The 8,307-nt window shown below is 36.6% G+C and overlaps 1 pseudogene; it reads left to right on the top strand.

Annotated features, from left to right (window-relative positions):
• The first annotated feature begins 4,009 nt into the window (after positions 1 to 4,009).
• LOC113271380 lies at positions 4,010 to 7,781 on the top strand (annotated as a pseudogene).
• The last annotated feature ends 526 nt before the right edge of the window (positions 7,782 to 8,307 follow it).

Here is an 8,307-nt window from a genome sequence, read left to right as displayed (position 1 = left end):
GTAGTCAGTAAACATATCATATGGTTCATCATGGAGCTGAGCAGGAGTACTAATCATATGAGGATTAGCCAAAATTATATTGGTAGCACCTTCTCTAGAGCAACATTAGGAAGGAGTAGGAAGAAGCATTTTTAGAATGGAGTCAGAGATAACACTATCAGAAATAGGAGTGGAAATAAAATCATTTTTGCAAAAGTTTTTTCCTAATAGTATCTCACCAGATATCTCAGACCTCTGATCCACCTTCGACTTCTTAGGATTTTCATCAACCACTGCTGCCTTCCTCTTTTACTTCCTATTCTTTCTTTCAGGTTCCACCATATTGACAGAGAAGTCAAGAAGATTACCAGCTTTTAATTGATACTCTTTAGCTTTATCAATACGCTTGATCGCTTCCTCCAAGTCTACTGCTTGACCACCTTCCCTTATAACTAGAGTGCCCGTTGAAATACCATCTTTCGAAGTTGGAGTTACCATAACACCCACTGAAGCTTCACTCACTTTTGATTTCCATTTGATTCTATTCATCTCCTCGGTCATTCTTTCATCCTCCCTTCTTCTATTAACATCCGTTACAATTTGTTCAACAACCAAATTTAGTTCCCCTGCATTCTGTTTCTCAACAGAAATGTTAACCTCTTGCTCAGCTACCAAATACTCCTCCTCCATACCTTCTATCGAACCCCTAGCCTCCTCGAGAACCAAAGTTGCGATTGTAGCTTTTCTTACACCATGCTTACTCATATCAACATGACCACTATGCTCTATAAATTCCTCATCTATTAATACCTCAGTTCTTCCTTCACTGCCAGTTGGGGTATCTTCCACAATTATTACCTGACCTTCGACGCAAGGTTCTTTTCTATGATCCAGAATTCTTCATAACTCGCAAATTCTCCAAGGCATAACATTATAATTAACTGAAACCCAAGCTTCCTCTTCTTGAGCCCTCACCAACACCCTCCTTGGTAGAGATCCTATGACATTAATCGCGATAAGCATTTTCATTGTTTTATGCTCTAAGGATAGACCCATTGGCTCAACAAACCCACATAATTCACCAACAGCTGAAGCCATAACTCTGTAAGCTGCTGTAGTTAAGAATTGTGTAGGTATTCTGCACATGAATACAATGAATAACTCATAGTCCATATTAATAGCAACACTAAATTGAAAACCCATCTATGGAATTTCGATCAACACCACCAGATACCCATCCAACACCCATGGCCCATCATCTTTGACTCTCATAATATCAATTTCAGACCCAAACTTGTAAAGATGAACATTTAACCTTGCTCTAAATTTCTTAATACCAACCTCTTTGAACATTGGCCAAGTGTCTCTCACTAGTTTCTTCACTCTGCTTGTTGAGATAGTAAAAGGATAGCAGATTCTACGAAGCATACTCAAACTGTAATCTTCTTCTTCTATTTCTAACACCATATGCTTATCTAAGTAGACAATTGGTTCTATTGCACTTTCTAGGTTGAGATTATTCTTCATATTGACAGCTAAGGTTTCCACAATATCAGAAGAGGACTCAGGAATTTGATTGAGATTTTTTAAAGGATCAAAGCTAGAATCCATAAGAAAGAAAGGAAAGTTGCGATTTTTCTTAAGGTTTAACTGATATTTATACTTGAAAAAATTTGTAACCCAAATAACTATGATACCAACTATATTGAGACACAACCATTGGAATAAGATCAGGATTATGTGAAATTTAGTTATGGCATGGAAATCTATTATAGTATCTAAAGGCATGTTCTAACACTAATAAAATCAAACCAGAGAAGAAAGAAACAAAGCAACCCGGACCCAGGGAACATAGTTGAGAACATACAAAGAAGAAGGAAACCAGAGATTGAAAATCAACATGACACACTAAATGGAATAAAACCATTGCAAGAGATAAAAGGAATCGAGAGAGACCAAGACCAGAACACAGAGAAGGAAAGATAATCACCCAAATGATATCTTGAATGATACCTCATATCAAACTGAAAATCACACAACCAACCACTCTACCAAACCAGTAAGGTTAGAAATCAAAAAGAGATGTATCCCTTACCTGTTCGAAATAATACCTCTCCACCTCAACAACCAAGTAAACCAGAAACCCACTTCAAGTCCCAGGGAAAATCCACAGACCCGACACTTCTAGCAGAAATCCCGAAGAAATTCGACGCAGAAACCTAATTTTGACCTAAGTCAACGCCCTACGTAGAACTCTCTGAAGAAAAACACTATTTCAGAGAAGAGAGAGAAAAGAAAAAAAAAACTTATATCCTTTAAAGTGCACATGACTATTTCAGAGAACGAGTATACTCGATTCCAAAAAGAGTATAAGTTCATACTCAGTTTAAGGCTAATTCTCTGGTCATACAATGATTACAAGTACATATTCGATCTAAGTAAAACTGATAATCACAGAAGAAAAAAAACTGAGGTATACTTTCGGCTAGATTTTTCCATCCATGGTAGTGTATTCGTCCGGGTTTCCCGTCCGTTATTTATGGCTAGGAAAAACTAGCCGCAACTTGTTCTGAGAATAAGAAAGAAAACACGTGTTGAGTACAACCAGATATTCCAAACCGTAACATGGGCTTCGGCTGAGAAAAATGCTAGGAAAACCTCACCGTAATTTGAACCTAGCCGTAATGCAGACACAGGTAATCCTGGAAGAGCTTACGGCCAGAAGCTCTTCATTTCCCAGCCGTAAACTGCTGTTTACGGTTTGGAATCTTTCTATTCCTAAGTCCTAACCGTAAACACTATTCACGGTTAGGTCAAGTACTACATCCCAGCCGTAATTGTTAAAAATCCAGATTTTGATCTTGATTTTGAAGGATTTGAATCAACAAAATTGTGGTTGGGAGAGGTTTACAAAGCTTTTCTGACTATTTTCATGATGTTTTTCATCAATTTTCAAAAAAAAGTTTATCAAAATCATCAAAACAAAAAAAAATATTTCCAAAAAATCTAGTCGGATGATTAGTTTAGTTAATCATTCACTAATCATAATTAGTTCAGTTGATCATAACTCAGACTAATTAAATCGAGGAAAAATTAGGTAATATAAAATAGTATGATAAGGGGTTATAGGAATTTCTACTTCATGACCCTATAAGCTCCCAAATTCCCCTCCTTTTTAAAGCCCCAATAATAGGCTTCTAAAATATTTATGAAAACAAAAAACATAGGCTTTTACATCATCTAATGACCGAGATTATTGTTCACTATCAGAACAAGCACTAACAGAAGTAAGAAGAGCATCTCAACAGAATATCTTTTTGAGCACATATATAAATCTTGCCTGGCCAACATAATAATAAGAAATACATTGGAGCCTGTTGGAGGTGGGTAGCCGTAATCCTGGCTATATTGCAGGACTCTCACACCAAAATATTCTTTCTTAGAATAATAATGTAGTTTCAGTAAAAAAATTCTTTTGTGTCGAACAACCGCAAGGTATCTTTTCTTCTTAAGATGCATTCTTGAATTCTTTGTCCTTTCTCACTGAACAAATAAAACCTAATTTGTATTGAATGTGATGTGTTTTTGATTGGTTTATCATACAACATAGTATTATCGCACTATATGAAAAAATATACTGTCATGATCTTGATACTGGCCGGAATTAATGCACAAAGAACCATTTTAACATCCTTAATTTCCTCCTCCATATAAATTCTGCGCATCTTACTTTCCATTTGAACCTCCACCCCTAAGTACCTAACATACATCACAAAATGACATGCAAATCCATTTTTCCACGAGTGCTATCTACACTTGTTACTCGGGAAAGATTGTCACTGCGGCGATTCTCATTTTCATCTTCCTCGAGTTTATCATGTGAGTACTTAATTAACTTGAACCAATAACATACTATTATCCTTTTTTTCTTCTATATTGCTGACCAGTTTTATTATGCGTGTACTTTATTTTTGTATATCTGTTGTCAATTAATCACAAAAATATTTTTGTAACTTTTTGGCAAGAAGTTATGGTAGATGGATTCGGCCCAATAACCTGTCGTTCCCGAGCTTCTGACATACATGTTCTCCATTCCCAGCACAATATTGCAGTATCTGAACCTCATAAACAAGAACTTGATGCAACTGTCGAGGTGATAAATCCTTTTATTGATTTTTACTACAAATCCGGAATATAATAATCAAAACCGAATACTATGTTTACAAAATGGTCAATAGCATGTATCTTGAAAATGTACGATTCAGTTTAGATTTGAGATATGCTTAGTTGATATGTTTGTGGTGTAGGAGATCGGAGAATCAGTCGAGACAATTAAAGCAATGTTGAGTTCGATAAATGATGGAAGAATAAGTATATCAGCTTATAATACTGCCTGGGTTGCCTTAGTTGAAAATATTTGTGGCAGTGGCACACCTAAGTTTCCTTCCGCTCTACAATGAATTGGCAAAAAATCAGCTCCCTGATGGTTCTTGGGGTGATCAAGGGTATACTTAGCCCACGATCGATTAGTAAACACCGTAGCTTGTGTTATTGCACTAAAAACATGGAATGTTTTCCCTGAGGAACTCCAGAAAGGTAGCTACATGGGCAATCTCTTTTTCTCTTGAACGGCATGAGGAGAGTTCATTTCAGTCTTGTTGAATTATATTACCTATATAATCAACTTTTGTTATATGTGTTAGGTTTACCCTTCATCCAAGAGAATATGTGCAAACTCCAGGACGAAAACACCATTCACTTGCCAGTAGGATTTGAAATTGTATTCCCATCCCTAATGGAAATGGCTCGGTTGCTCGACTTGGACGTTTTTAAGGATCAGGATTCTCCTGCCCTTACAAGATATATATGCCAAGAGAAACCTTAAGCTCACAAGGTACATATATATATTGCTAATATCTATATCTATTTTTATTTATAGACCTCTTATGTCACTGTGTGATGCGGGTATATATATCTATAGGATACCAGTGGAAATGATGCATACAGTCCCAACAACACTACTTCATAGCCTTGAAGGTATGTCAACCGCTCTAGATTTTGGAAAGCTTGTAAAGTTGCAATCAAAAGATGGATCTTTTTTAGTTTCTCCAGCGTGCACAGCATTTGCTTATATGCAAACCAGAAATGAAAAATGTTTACAATATCTTCAGAAGGCCTTGTGCAGCAATTCGTGGGAGGAGGTATAATGTTTACCATTAACTTTCTAGTACTATATTTGCTGTATGATAAAGTTTCACTTCTAAAGAAAGATCAGAAACAAAAAATCGGGTTTTAACACGTACAAGTACACGTTATTTATTCTTTACAGTTCCTACTCTGTACCCTGTCGACTTGTATGACCGGATATTTTCTGTCGATCGATTAGAACGTCTTGGAATATCTCGGCATTTCCAATCCGAAATTGAAGAATGCTTGAATTATGTCTACAGGTATATACGAAATCCATGTTTCACTATCAAACACGAAAATAGGGAAAGATTGAGGTTAATTTACAGCCAGCCGGATATAGTAAGTACTAAGTAGAATACATGCTTAAAAGGTTCACTTCATACCCTTTTATGCAGGAATTGGAATGAAAATGGTGTGGGTTGGGCAAGAAATACCAAAGTTTATGATATCGACGATACTTCTGTAGCCTTTAGTCTTCTAAGGATATATGGGCACGATGTGTCTCCCGGTAATTAACACAAAACAATCTTAATATAGCCAATTAATCTGAAGAAATTATATATCATTCTTATTTTGCACAGTATATATATATATGTTTACAGATGTTTTTCGACATTTTGAGAAAGACAGTGAATTCTTTTGTTTTCCTGGACAAACAAGCGAAGGAGTCACTGTTATGTGTAACCTATATTGGGCGTCTCAAGTATCATTCCCTGGAGAGACAATTTTACAAGAAGCTAAGCAATTTTCTTCGAATTTTCTACGAGGAAAACAAGCTTCTAATCAGCTATTAGACAAATGGCTAATAACCAAGGACTTGCCTGCTGAGGTAAACTTTTGCCATAAAACACAAATTGTAAATTTAACCATTACCAGATATTTAATTATCTCTGTAGAATCTAGAAATCGTGCATATGTACAGTTCATTGGCAGAATATTATCTTTCAAAATGTAATAGAGCATTGCATTTCTGCTCTCGGAAATTACTGATGAAGCTCGATTACCCCGTATTGAAGCTCGATTTCACATAGAGCAATATGGAGGGGAGAAAGACGTTTGGATTGGGAAAACACTCTACAGGTTCTTATACAAATATTTATTATTAACATTTTGATTTGTTTGTTTGCTTAGTGAATTGACTTCCATTTAAAATAATCACCTAACCAGGATGCCTAATGTGAGTAATAATACTAATCTGGAGCTGGCAAAATTAGACTTTAACAAATGCCAAGAACAGCATCAGCTCGAGTGGCTCGGCGTGCAAAAGTAAGCGACTTAATTACAACAAATTACCCAGGACAGTTACGTGTTTCCTCTAATTAATATAATTATATTTCGACTACAAAATTTCTTGTGTAGGTGGTACACTGAGTGCAACCTCGAAATCATGGTCGATAAAAAAATATTACTCCAAGCATATTTTCTTGCTGCAGCTTGCACATTCGAGCCAGAGAGGTCAGGAGTGCGCCTTGCCTGGACGAAAAGTGATGTCCTCATCAAGGCAGTTCCCCTGTATTTTGAGGATATCTCGACTGAGCAACAAAGAGCGTTCATCCAAGAATTTATCAACAATATGGAAGCCAGTGATAGTTACAACGGTGTGAGGTAAATCGGGTTAGCATAAGGAAAAAATAAAAAAAAAAGATGAACAGGTCAGTTGAAATGCTAGCTGATGATGGTTCGGAAGAACAATCCCGTCCCTAGCCGCCTCCTTAATATTGTGCATTGATTGATTTGGTTGCTTACTCTTTGCAGGAGGAGGACAAAGAAGAAGGCACCATCAAAAATACTTGGAGACGTTCTGATCCAAGCTCTGGTCTTAACCCTAAACGAAATCTCATTAGGTGTAATGCTTGATCCAAGTACATCAGAATACATCCACAACCAATTACGGGTCTCTGTAAGTTATCTCCATTCAACGACTACAAGTCGGTGATCCAAGTACATCAGAATACACATACTAGTACAGAAAGTCTCTTGGAAACCTAACTTAAATTTTTATTTTTATTTTGAAATGAAGTGGGAGAAATTTTTAGTATTAAATAACCAAGAAGAGCGGCAGCACCATGAAGCATACCTGCTAGTACAAATGATGATGTTCTGCTCCATCCATTCACCTCAACTTGGGGAGGAAGATTACACCATATTGTTTCATCTCAAATACAACCGTCTTGTCTCCCTCACCAACTCTATATCTCACCGATTACTTCGAATACGTACTCAGAGTTATCATCTCGCCAAAAGTTAATCCGTCAAGGTTAGCTACAATATTCATTACTTGGGATTATAGTCCACCCAAATATTTACTCGACTCTTAACTAAAACATTTGCAACAATGACATCGAAGGCTATTAAACTTTGTCTTTTGTTTGCAGGACCATGAGAAAGGCAATAATGGCATACTAATAGACGAAGATGCAGACTTACACATAATAGAATCAGACATGCAAAAACTCGTCAAGTCTGCCCTTCGACGATCTGACAACGTGATTGACCATGAAATCAAGCAAACATTCCTTATGGTGGTCAACAGCTACTTTTATATTACACACTGCTTGCCTGAAACTATTGATTTTCACATTGCCAAGGTGCTCTTCGAGAAAGTAGTTTGAGTAGTGTCAACATCCCTGGCGTCTAGCTAGTTACCCTGTCAATGATGCAGCTCATAAAAGTAATCGTAGTAGTTTGCTGGGTACTTTCAAATGAGTGAGAAAAAGAGCCGTTTTCACATACTTTCGGTCTTCTTGTATTTCTGTCCTCGAGTGCGTACACCACTGTTCTTCGCCTTTCTGCCAATCAATCTTTTCTGGTGGAGCTGAGAATTGTGAGAATCTCTTGTTTTTAGTCGTTTTACAATGGAAGTTGTTATTCTCTTCATTCGAACCGTAGTTTTTTTTAGCGAAGTCGTGATATTAAAGCCAAAACCAGTAAATACATGTAATTACCCAAAGGACCCGAAGGATCTGGACCCTTTAAAGAAATAAAGGAAAGACAAAATCTCTAAATATCTAAAAAAGTAAAAAAATTAGGTAAAATAGGCCCTTACAAGAAACCGCAAAAACGTTTGAACTCCCTTTCAACTTCAATCATTATCTTCACACAAACTTCAAACATCCTATAGATTACTAGCAATTAAAA

The sequence above is a fragment of the Papaver somniferum genome, chromosome 1, assembly GCF_003573695.1.
Source record: "Papaver somniferum cultivar HN1 chromosome 1, ASM357369v1, whole genome shotgun sequence".
In the NCBI taxonomy this organism is placed as follows: domain Eukaryota; kingdom Viridiplantae; phylum Streptophyta; class Magnoliopsida; order Ranunculales; family Papaveraceae; genus Papaver; species Papaver somniferum.
This window is presented reverse-complemented; position numbering and strand designations above follow the sequence as displayed.